Source organism: Rattus norvegicus, chromosome 1 (genome assembly GCF_021556685.1).
Source record: "Rattus norvegicus strain SHRSP/BbbUtx chromosome 1, alternate assembly SHRSP_T2T, whole genome shotgun sequence".
Lineage (NCBI taxonomy): Eukaryota > Metazoa > Chordata > Mammalia > Rodentia > Muridae > Rattus > Rattus norvegicus.
Window position 1 is genome coordinate 125,046,119 of NC_141534.1, and position 12,659 is coordinate 125,058,777.

Genomic DNA, 12,659 nt, shown 5'->3' on the forward strand with positions numbered 1-12,659 from the left:
TTTGAATCCTGAGAGTCTCTCACTTCCCTGGTCTCTGGTATGTTCTAGAATATCCTCCCACCTCCTATTTCTTGAAGTTGCCTTTTTCCATTCTTAGTTCTGGCCATCAAGACTTCAATCTGGTCCCCCACATACCTGATCATGTTGCCATCTTTCCTTCTCTGTTCCCTTTCAAACTCAGGACCTTCCCTCCCTCCCCTATAATTGTTTCCTTTCCCTTTCAAGTAGGATTGTGTCATTCTGACTTGGACCCTTTGGGTTGTTAAACTTCTAGAGTTTTGTGTATTGTATCCTGTGTGTATGTTACTTTTTTTGCTAGTATCCACTAAAACCAGGAACACTGAGTGTAATAGAAGAGAAACTGGGAAACAACCTGGAATTTACTGGCACAGGGTGAAATTTGCTAAACAAAACACCAGTGGCTCTGCCTCTAAGATAAATAATTGATAAATGGCATGTCATGAAAATGTAAGGCTAAGGACATAGTTAATAGGGAAAATCAGCAACCAAAAGATTGGGATTTTTTTTTTTTACTAATTCACATCCGATAGAGGGCTAATATCCAAAGAATATAAAGGACACAAAAAGCTAACCACCAAGAAACACAATAACCACTAAGAAACAATCAACCCAATCAAAAAATGGGGTTCGTAACAGAGAATTCACAGCAGAGGCTTCTTGAATGGCTGAGAAGCACTTAGAGTAATCTGAAAAGTCCGTACTGATCAGGGAAATGAAAATCAAAACCACCTTGAGATCCTACCTTACATCAATCTGAATGGTCAATGAAAAACTCAGGCCACAGCACATATTGTGGAGGAATTGTAGAAGGAGGAACATTAGTCCATTCCTGGTGAACTTGCAAGATGCTACAATCTGCAATCAATCAACTAAGCTATTAAGAACAAGTATTCCATGGAATTTGCAGGCAAGTAGAGGGAAGTATAGAACATCATCATGAGTGAAGTAACTCAGACTGAAAAGGATGTACATGGTATGTACTGACTAATAAGTGGATAATAGCCAAGACAAGTTTTATAAAGTTGAACATTTAATTGGGTCTGGCATATAGGTTCAGATGTTCAGTCCATTATCAGGAAGCCAAGAGCATGGCAGCATCCAGACACGCATTGTGTAGGAAGAGGTGATAGTTCTCTATCTTCATTTAAAGTCTGCTAGCAGAATTCTGGCTTCCAAGCACCTAGGAAAAGGGTTGAAAGCCCATATTCACAGTTAGACACCTACTTCAACATGGTGATACATTATAATGTGACAGTTCCTGGGTGGAGCATATATAAACCATCACAGAAAGCTTTCTTAAAAGGTAATCGCTAATAGGAGACCAAATTCAGGATATGCAAAGTGTTGGTAAAGGTATGAAGGAACACCCATTCATAGCCTGCCCCACATGTGTCCCATACATATACAGCAACCAAACTAGATAAGATGGATGAAGCAAAGAAGTGCAGGCTGACAGGTACCAGATGTAGAACTCTCCTGAGAGACATAGCTAGAATACAGCAAATACATAGGCGGATGACATCATTAAACCACTGAACTGAGAATGGGACCCCTGTTGAAGGAATCATATAAAGGACTGAAAGAGCTTGAAGGTGCTTGAGACCTAATATGAACAACAATGCCAACCAACAGAGCTTCCAGGTACTAAGCCACTATGCAAAGACTACACATGGACTGACTCTGGCCTCCAACCTCATAGGTAGCAATGAATAGCCTAGTAAGGGCACCAGTGGAAGGGGAAGCCCTTGGTCCTGGCAAGACTGAACCCCCAATGAATGTGATTGTTGGGAGGAGGGCTACGTAATGGGTGGAGGATGGGGAGGAGAACACCCAGACAGAAGGAGAGGGGAGGGTTTAGGGGGATGTTGGCATGGAAACCAGAAAAGAGAATAACATTTGAAATGTAAATAACAAATACCCAAGATAATAAAGATGAAAACAAAAAGAAATTCCAGTGTCAAATCATATCAATATTAATTACTCTCCTGCTCCAGGCGAAATTAATACTCTCTTCTGCTGTTCTTGACATTAGACTTATATGCAAGTAGATCTAGATTATTATATATGAAGTTTTAACAGTGAAAGCCATAGTATGAATAACAGAAGTAACAGTAGTAATTTCAAGAAGCAAATATACTGTCTAACCACAGATTCCTCTGCTTGTGCCACGCATATATCCTAAACGTTGACTATGTTATTTCTTTTGTATGTACAGTTCTTTATATTTTTTAAGTATTGGGTTTGTAGGCAATAATAATTTATCCTTGTTTTGGATTAACTATTTTTCTTGTTTGTAGTTTATTTCCATTGTAAATGTACTAAAGATTGATCTTAAGTAACAACATTTTTAAATGTGTATTTGCAACTAATAATTTTATTTAAAACATTATTTTGTCTTTGTCAATTTCAGTATGCAGATGTTAGAACATAATTTTGAAGATAGAAGTAGTTCACTGACAGAGCCTGTCTGGAGCAAGAGTGAGATTATCACCTGTCCAAACAATGAAAATCTCATTCTGAGATCAACAGGAATAGGACTGTTTTCCCTCTTGCTCTGGCCCAGAGCACATAGAACTTATTATCTTATCTACCTCACCTTTAGGTAGTTACTTTGTCTGGTGACTAAATTAGTGCTCAAACTTCCTCTCTCAGTATGAGGATATAGAAGCACCTAGAATTCTTTTTTCAAATAAAGCATTCTTAGAAGTTCAGCCACAGCTAAGAGGTATACTCACCCCACAAACACCTATCTCCTACCCAATTTATATAACTCTTCTTAACCCCAATAAAAATAATTATTTCTCTGAAAAGCTTCCCTGGAGATGGCTTCTTATTCAATACTCATGAAGACCGTATTATTCTCTAAAGAATCTGGCTGATCAAAGCTTCATTCTTTCCATTCAAGCTTGGTATACAAGGGTGCCAGGATTCCCCAAGGACAAAGCACACTGAGGCCAGTAGATAATTAAATTACAGAACAGATAAGAATATGCCATAATTTAAATTTTTCTCTTCAGAGGAATGGAGGCTGAATGGCTAATTCCAGTTTCCAGGTAGGATTGTAAGTGGAGGGACAAAGAGACCATCCAACATTGAAAACTTTCTACACAAATATGTCCTATCTGTAAGAAATGCAGGGACAAAGATGGAGCAGATATCCAAGGAATGGTCAAACAATAATCTAAAACTTAAGATGTATCTCATGGACAAGCACCAATTCCTCACTACAGTAATAATGCTCTGCTATGCTTTCAGACAGAAACATAAGATGAGTATCCTCTGAGAGGGTCCTCACAGCAAAACACAGAAAGAGATGCAGGGACCCACAGCCTACCATTACTTGGAGCTTAGAGAATATTTTGGAAGATTTGCAGGGAGGCTTGGGAGTCAATTTAGGGATAGTAAATTCACAAAAAACTTTTGGGCTTTAGTTAATGGACAAAATTGATGGACTGGGTGTTACCTGTATCATTTGTTTTATAAATTGAAGAATGGTAATGATTTTCTCAATTTATATTTAAGTGAAAAGGCCTTTTAACTGGACAAAAAAGGGGAAATGTTGTGGTTTGCCCTGGAGTTATCTGTATTTTGATGCTAATTCCACTGCTGCAAGGAAAGCTGCCTAGTCACATACTCAGCACTCAGGTCACTTCACCAGAACCTTCTCCACACTGAATTTGTAAAATACAGGTGAAGGGCAGGTACAGGATAAAAGGAGGCCTGTCATTGGATGAGAAGGAATGATGGGCAGGAGAGAAGTTTGAAGGAAGCGGAGGAGACTGGAATGGAAAGGAGAAAGAGACAGGAGGGAGACGGATAGAATCCATGACAGGACAATATGGCAGGTGATATTAAGATTCTGCACTGTGTATTTACATGTTGTTATTAATGTTCTTAAGGGATGGCTAGTATTGGGCTTTGTATGTTTAGGTGGGCAATTATATCTTATCAATTGGGTCAGAGGTTATCGTGTTGTGTGTTTTTTCATGTCCACTGATTTAAGTGTAAGGAAGTGTGTGGTGGCTGGTCTGGGTTGCCACAGAGTTGGGATGTGTGTTTCTGTCATGGAAACCTGCTTTGTGAACTAGATAGGTAGAGAAATTGCTGCCAGGCTCAGAGAGAGGCCTTTAGCAGTGTGATATGGGATGGTGCCGAGCAGATGAGATGCATCGCTGACTGAGACTTGCTGATGACTAGCAGACATCTTCGGGGCACTGCAGTTTAGACCTAGTTGGGGAAAAAGACAACCATTTCTTTTTATTTTTTTATATTTTTGCAACAACAGTTGCTGGATTTGTCTTAGAGAATATGTCCTATGCCTTACATTAGCTTTCCATTTTCATGAGGTCCCATTTAGTAGTTCTTGATCTTGAATCATGATCCATTGGCATTCTGTTTAGGGAATTTCCCCCTGAGCCAATGAGTCCCATGCTGCTTTACATGTGCTCTTCTATTAGATTCAGTATATCAATTTTTATATTGAGGTCCCTGTTCCACTTGGATTTTAGTTTTGTGCAAAGTTACAATTTGGGGTTTATTTTAATTTTTTCTATGTACAGAGAACCAGTTATAATAGCACTATTTATTGAAGATGCTTTCTTTTTTCCATTGTATATTTTTGGTTTCTTTGTCAAAGATCCAATTTCCCAAAGTTTGTGGTTTTATATTTGCATCGGCAATTCTATTCCATTGATCAGTGTACTTGTCTTTGTACCAATATCATGCAGTTTTGATCAATATTAATTTGTAGTTGAGCGTGATGTCAAGGATGGTGATTCCCCTATCCATTCTTTCTCTTATTGTTAAGAATTGTTTTGGTGTTCTTGTTGTTTTTGTTTTGTTTTGTTTTGTTTTTTTTTTGCCTTTCCAGATGAATTTGATAATTGCCTCTTCCATGTCTGAAGAATTTTGCTCCGGTTTTGCAGGAGATTGCATTGAATCTATAAATTGCCTTTGGTAGGATGGCCATTTTCACTCTGTTATTTCTACCAGTCCATGAGCATGGGAGATCTGTCCATTTTTTTGAGACCTTCTTCAATTTCTTTCTGGAGGTCTTGAAGTTACTAGTTTGGTTAGAGTTACCCTAACATATTGTATATTATATGTGTCTATTATAGAGTGAGTTATTTCCAATTTCTTTCTCAGCCATTTTATCATTTGTATACATGAAGGCTACTGATTTATTTGATTTAGTTTTATATCTGGCCACAGTACTGTAATTGTTTATCTGCTGGCGAAGTTCTCTGGTAGAAATTTTGTAGTTGCTTATGTATAGTATCATATCCTATGCAAATAATGATACCTTTATTTTTTATTTGCCAATTTATATCTCTTTGATCTCTTTATGTTGCCTTTTTGTTCTTGATAGCACTTTGAGTACTGTATTGCATATACATCAGAATAGGGAGAATCCCTGTTTTGTACCCCATCACAGTTGGGTTGCTTCAGATGTCTCTCCATTTAAGTTGATATAAGCTGTTGGTTTGCAGTAAATTGTTTTATTATGTTTATATATGGCCTTGGATTCCTGATTTCTCCAATACTTTAAACATGACTTGTTGTTGTATTTTTTACAAATGCTTTTTCTTCATCTAAGGAGCTGATCCTGTGACTTTTTTCTTTGAGTTTGTGTATATGGATTTTTATGAGTTTCCTAAGTGGATTACTTTAACAGATTTTTATGTACTGAACATTTCAAACGTCATCTGCCTTCCTGGTTTCTTCCAGAACCCACCCCCATCTCGTTCTCTTCAGCCCTGCTTCTATGATTCTGATTTCTTTATGCCCTCAACTCTATACTCACTGCCCTAGTATTCAACCTTCACAGGAATAAGTGACTCCTCGCCCATTAATGTAAGATAAGGCCATCCTCTGATACATATGCATGTGGAGCCATGGGTGCCTCTATGTACATTCTTTGGTTTATGCCTTAGTTTTTGAGAGCTCTTGTGCCTCTGGTTCATTGATATTGTTGTTCTACCACTGGGGTTGCAAAACACTTTAGCTTCTACAGAACTTCCCCTAACTCCTCAATTGGGGTCCCAGTGTTCAGTATGATGTTTGTCTGCAAGTATCTTCATCTGTATTGGTAAGACTCTGGCAGAGCCTCTCAGCAGACAGCTATATCAGGCTCCTCCAGTCAGGAAACACTTCTATGCCTCAGCCATTGGATCTGTGTTTGGTATTTAAGGGATGGATTCATAGGTGAAACAGTCTCTGGATGGCCTTTCCTTCAATCTCTGCTCCACTTTTCAATCCTGCCTTTCCTTTAGACAGGAAAAATTTTAGGTTAATATTGGTGAGATGAATGGGTAGCCCTATCCCTCAATTGCAGGCTGTGCCTAACCTCTTTATATTTTTCCCCTTATTCTCTCTCCCCATTTTTGGGTATTTCAGCTAAAGTCATCCCCACTGGGTCCCTGCTTTCCTGGCATTTGAGATTTTCTGGAGCCTGTTCACCATCCTACACTGCTACACTCCCCTGTTGAATTTCCTGACCATCTCCTCCCATACCTGATTGTGCCCCCCTTTTTCTTCTCCTCCTCCTATTTTTTCTTCCATTTGCTTCTCACCCTCTACCTTTTATGATAATTTTGTTCCACCTTTTTAGTAAGAGTGAAGCATCCATACATTGGTCTTCTACCTTCTTGACCTTCATATGGTCTTTCAGTTGTATCGTGGATATTCTGGAATTGTTTTTGTCTAATATCCAATTATGAGTGAATACATACCTTGTGTATTCAGTTCTGACTGGGTCAGTTCACTAAGAATGATATATTCTAGTCCCATCCATTTGCCTAAAAATTTCATGAAGTCATTTTTTAAAAGCCGGAGAGAACTCTTTTGTGTAAATGTACCACATTTTGTATCCACTCCTCTGTTGAATGGCATCTGGGTTTTTTCCAACTTATGCTTGTTATAAATAAGGGTGCTATAAACATAATGGAGCATGTGTCCTCGTTATATGTTGGAGCATGTTTTCAGTATGTGCCCAGAATTGGTATAGCTGGCTTCTCAGGTCGTATCTCCAATTTTCTGAGTAATTATTTGAGTGATCCATATCCTTACCAACATCTTCTATCTCCTGAGTTTTTGGTCTAAGCCATTCTGACTGGTGTGAGGTTTCAGAATGTCAGTCTCCTTTTGATTTTCTTTTCCCTGAATACTGAGAATTCCTTTGGGGCAAAGGGTTTTTTTTTTAACAACAATACAAAATAATAATACTTGGCTTCCTTAAAATGTAATACAAACTGTTTGAAAGCCGCTACCACCTTCAGAGGATATTAAACACTAAGCAATTGAATCTACAGTTTGAGGGTTGACTACAAAAGTTCAAAGATATGTAACATTTCTACTCAGGTGAAAGAAAGTACTTGATTCCTCAGATGTCTTTAGCTTAAATAACTATATCCTACAATAGTTGCCTACTAGAGGAAATAGAGGAAGCGAAAAAATGACATAAGGTTTATACAGAAATGTTAGATTGAATTGCAGGTCATTTTCACACAATTTCTATCACCCCATGTTGTGAGATCTTTGAAATAGTTCTTACCCCTGGCTCCAGAATTCCCCTGGTTCTTAAGACTGGCAACAGATCCTTGCATACCTCCACAACTATATCAGAAATACCAGGGAAAGGGAAGTTTCAAGGAATTTGACACTCGTTTTTATTTTGTTATAATGATGTTGAGAATTAGAGTAAAAGTCAATTTAGACAAAGTTCGTATTTGATGGTAAAATTCATGAAAACTATTATGTTTTTTTATTGGAAAGAGGAAATATGCTTAGAAAGGGAAGATCTTATTTAAAAATATTAATTATTAGAATGCTCCTGTTGAACACAAGTAGAGCATTTGTCAAGCACCTTCGTAATTCTATAGACAGATCCCTCTAAGTATAAGGGAAAATATTTTCAGCAGAAATGAGAACAGCAGCAACAACAAAACACTTAAATGTCCTAAAAAATGAGAGTGTTATCTTCCTCACTCAAATTTCATCCAGGATACAGAATCTACTATTTAGGTTATATGTATATTTTCACATATAATTCTATTTTAATAAGAAACATTATTTGGACCCTGTAATAGTCTATCTGCTGCAATATATTTATCCTCAGATAATATCTTCAACTGCCTCAGCTACCTCACTTGGTCTGGGCACATCTCATTGGCCTTTCACTCTTGGACTGAATGGTAGACCACATCAATTCTTCCATAAAAACGGTTTTGTGATGTAGTTGTCAACGTACTAGATAGAGCTGCTTTACTCTTTGTTTTGCAAGAACCATTTTTCTATAAGCAAGAATCCACTTGTCTGCATATCTGAGTGTGTTTCTCATCCTCCCTCTTTTCAAGATGGTATCTTATCACTCTGATATGTTTTGAGCCAGCCTTCCTCAGTATTTAGTCATTTTTCATCCACAGGCCCTTAATTTGCTCTTTGGCTATAAATTAATTACTAATATCCTATGCTATACTCTGATATAACCAAAATGACTTCACAAAAAGACTATGTTGAATTTTTTTTTTGCTTTCATAACAAACTGCTTTACTGACCGTCTAAAATGAGTAATAAATATTTAAAGAGAAAAAAAAAGGCAAATAATTGCTTAAAGTCAATGAACCCCCCCCATACACTGTAATTATCATAATTCTTGAGTACAAATTATGTGGCAGTGAAGCAAGTATATCCTATAAAATGTGTCCCGGCCTTCTGTGTTTATATACATATTGGCAGGTACATTAAAGAACTGCAGGATTCAAAACATGTCCTGTGTCCACATTCCATTTTAAAAAATGACATCTAAATTTACGTTAAAAAAATAAAAACAAACTAGGATTCTACTAAAAACCACAATTTTTTTTTCATTTTAAAATTATGTGAAGTGATTCTTGACTTCTGTGATTCCTCAATTAAAGCTGAACACTTCCTTATCTAGAAAAGCAAATCCTACTTTTCAGCGCATATGAAAATCTATATTTTAAGAAAACAAGACTTCCGAAATACAGGCGGAGTTGTACTATTCGTATAATTGCTAATTCATTCTGAAAATATCCTGAAACTGAAAATAGGAAAAAGAAACTATGGTTTTCCTGCCAGCAAAGGAAATTAGTGAAGGTGGGTGTCACTTCTAAGCTTGGCGGGAGAGGAAGTTGAAAACCGAACGGAATTTTGGTCTTTGTAGTTTGTCCTTATTGTGTCTCCTTGAGGCCAGGGAGGTGGGGGATGGAGGGGTGGAGAGGGGTGGAGGACGGGGCGGGGCAACGCGGCATACAGCGCTTTTATAACTTACTTCCTTTAGCAGATCTACTGATTGGAGCAACAATCCGCAATTGTATCTTAGTTATTGTTGAGTGTACTGAAAGGAAAACGATTCCTCCGTATTGTCTAGAAAGCATTTTTTTTCGAATTATTTCCATTCTAAATCCATTCTTCAAAATAGTCTAGAAATAAAATTTAAAAATAATTTTTAACAAGGAAACATACCACCCCTCACAAGGCATGCTGTCAATTGCTTCAAACAGAAACAGTTAAACCGCTGGCGGTTTTTTCTCCCAGCTTTGATGAGAGATTTTGGTCCTGGCCTTACTGCAACTTTGTATGCTAAAGTAGGCGTTCTCTTAACATATCCTTTATGAAAACTGCTCTTTTGTTTGTTTGTTTGTTTTGTTTTGCTTTGTTTTTTAAAGGAATGGGAGGAGGAATGTATCTGGAGTGAGAGGAGAGATACTCCGGAGAGCTTCATAGAGTGGTTGAAGGGAAATGAGGTATAATGAATGAGAGAAGAATAAACATCATAATAGTAAGAGTAATCATAAATAATAATTATTATTATTATCATTATTATAAATCTTAAATGTAGCACAATGGAATTGAATAAGATTAATAGTGAAGGTTAAGAACTAAAAAAAATTGCTCAAGGCTGTATTTATAGAAGTATATATGAGAGGAAAAGACACTTTAGAAACAGAATTATGTTTATTCTATTAAAGGCTTATCTATCAACTGTTAGTAGAAAGTTAAAAGGCAGAATTAAGTGGTTCGTTACAATGCCATCCCCAAACTTCAGGGACCCCAAAAAGCCCTATTGGGGCTATTTCTGACATAAATATGTAAGGGTTTTACTTGTGACTTCCAGTTCCAGGTATCCCAATGTCCCCATTATATCAAGTCAGAGTGATAGCCCCCAGTTTAGGGGTTCAGTGTTTTTATTATGGTTACAACAAACTTGGGACTTTTCATAAGGGACAACAAGTTAATATTTTAAAAACTGCATTCTGTTGTACTCTGTTGGAACAGAACACAGGAACAAACCCAACTGATAAACAGGATGGTTAGCTATTTCTGCAGGATGTCTTACGATATCTATATGTATCTTGACTCCATTATTGTAGCCTGACTGACTGTGTGCTAGTGGAATGGGTTGCCATATGATGTTTGTGTAGGTGAACTTTGTGACTTTCTTCCTAGAGTTTGAGTTTAGCCCTTGGTCTCACAAAATTGTGTTTCTTCAAAAACAGATTTGATTGGGATTTATAAAATGTTAAACATTATCAATTTTGATAAGCAATTATTCTAAGAGGAATGATTGAAGAGTAGTTGATTTGAGGATCAAAATTTTGTTCCACATGAAGAACAAACCTGGGGTGGGATGGGCTTGTCTTCATGCTGACGTCTGAGCACTACCTGCATTTGGAAGCAAAGAGGATCCACCTGTAGGTCAACTGTTTCTGATCATTCAGATTAATACCCACCTTTCCTCCACCCAACCCCTTTACAGAGCTTACTGCTCATTCCTAATGAAAGATAGCATATATAATGGGTCAATCCAGAAGTGCTAATGATCATCACTGAAGAAAGTATCTGCAATTACTGTTGCTAGAAGTAGTGCCCCCTCAATGGTGGCTGAAGAAAGTAAATGTGCCAACTCTCACAATGATGGGATATTCTAGGGAAAACCAGCTTCAACACCTCAACTAATAAAGGCCTGTTATATAAATTGTAATGTAACGGAATGAAAAGTATATAGCAGAATATGCACCTATAAAGAATGAAGTATAAGTATCATCTAAACAATGGTTAAATAAATCAGTTTCACTTTTAAATCTGCATTTTGTATGTGCTCTGCGCAATTCTCTCCATCTCTTTTTAAACTCAGTCAGCCTCAGGGGATTCTCATTGATCTGTAATTATTCTGTCAATTTGTATGTAATGGGATATGCCACCTAACAATGCCCTGCATTATCCTTATTCTTCCTATGTCTCTGAAGGTGAACATACCTTAAATAGTTCATGTAAAAGTCAGGGATAGGATTTGGTTTTGAGATGACTATTTAAATTCTTTGAAACAACTCTGTTTTTTTCATATTCTTTATCTCTCTGCATTCTACTAAGATATTTTTTAGAGGCTTACATCATTTTTTCTGTTTTCATATAGTGAATGACACAGTGAGCCATATGAGGTTATCACTCGTTTAAGAATAGTTTGGCTTTTGGCTTTTGGATGTAAGTGCACGAATGAATTCTATTGTCATAGATATATGAGAACCAAAAGTAATTTATGCCTAGAGAATTCATTTCTCATGAACATTTCCTTTGCTGTAGGCTCTTTGCTTTTCCTGTCATCATATTTTTCCCCTATCACAAATCTGCCCATGAAGCTAAGTGCTTCCTACTTTATCTTCACCTACTTACGGTCTACAAGATTTTAAAATTCATGTAAAAGTTGTATTCAGCAATTTGCTGGCCTCTTTTTTACTGGTGAAACCACAAATTTGTGAGTATGTGTGTATATATATATATACATGTGTTTATACACTCATATATGATATGTTATATATATGTTATATACATCTATATATATATACATATACATATATATATACATATATACATATATATATATATATATATATATATATATATATATATGAAATTGCTTAATGCTGACATCTGAAATCAGATTCAAAGTTCGGGTGCTGTTTTTTCTATGGTCTCTTCCTGAATACTTATCCTTCCATTGTTTCCTCTAATTCTTATGGCCATAGATTTCCCATAGTTATTCCTTTAGTATTCAAATACAAATCTCTTCTGGTAATGACCCATAATTGACCATTCAAATGATAGTTTCACTGAAAGAAAAGGTCAACATTCCTAGCCATCAGGAATGTGCATATTAAAACCACAATGAGATTTTGTCTTTCACTTATTTGTTTGCCAAAGGGAAATAAAACAAATGTCCGTCAAGTCTAGGGAGCATGATGAGTACTAAGAATCCTTATCCACTGCTAGTGGAAGGACTGCCCTTTGGAAAGCAGTATGATTTTTACCTTGGGTACCTGGGAATGTTGTACCTCAAGATCCAAGTATACCATTATATACATGTAGACATGTGAGTCCATATCTTATTGTGGGGACATTTCCTCATTGGTGCTGTATTAGTTAAAAAAAAACCAAAAACAAACAAACAAAAAAAAAAAACAGCGTAGCTGTTCATACGTAGGAAAATGGTTAATGAATATGTGGTACAATATGCAATGGAATATTACTCATATATTAAAAAACAAATTATGGCACTCATAATTAAAGAAAGAAGAAAAAAACTCATGGTGATATACTGAGTACTCCAGAGACAAACA

General features: G+C 36.7%; 1 long non-coding RNA gene across 2 annotated transcripts in view; it reads right to left on the reverse strand.

Moving 5' to 3' along the window:
* Positions 1-1,033: 1,033 nt before the first annotated feature.
* The window catches only part of LOC148007687 (uncharacterized), a 36,508-nt gene continuing 24,882 nt past the window's right edge, over positions 1,034-12,659 (reverse strand). The window contains exons 6-8 of one of the 2 annotated variants that reach the window (XR_015646675.1): positions 10,663-10,707; positions 9,314-9,464; positions 1,034-1,201 (exon numbers count right to left, since the gene is read on the reverse strand). This is a non-coding gene — a long non-coding RNA (uncharacterized LOC148007687). The remainder of the gene's footprint in view (positions 1,202-9,313; positions 9,465-10,662; positions 10,708-12,659) is intronic. The other variant, XR_015646679.1, reaches the window with a different exon arrangement.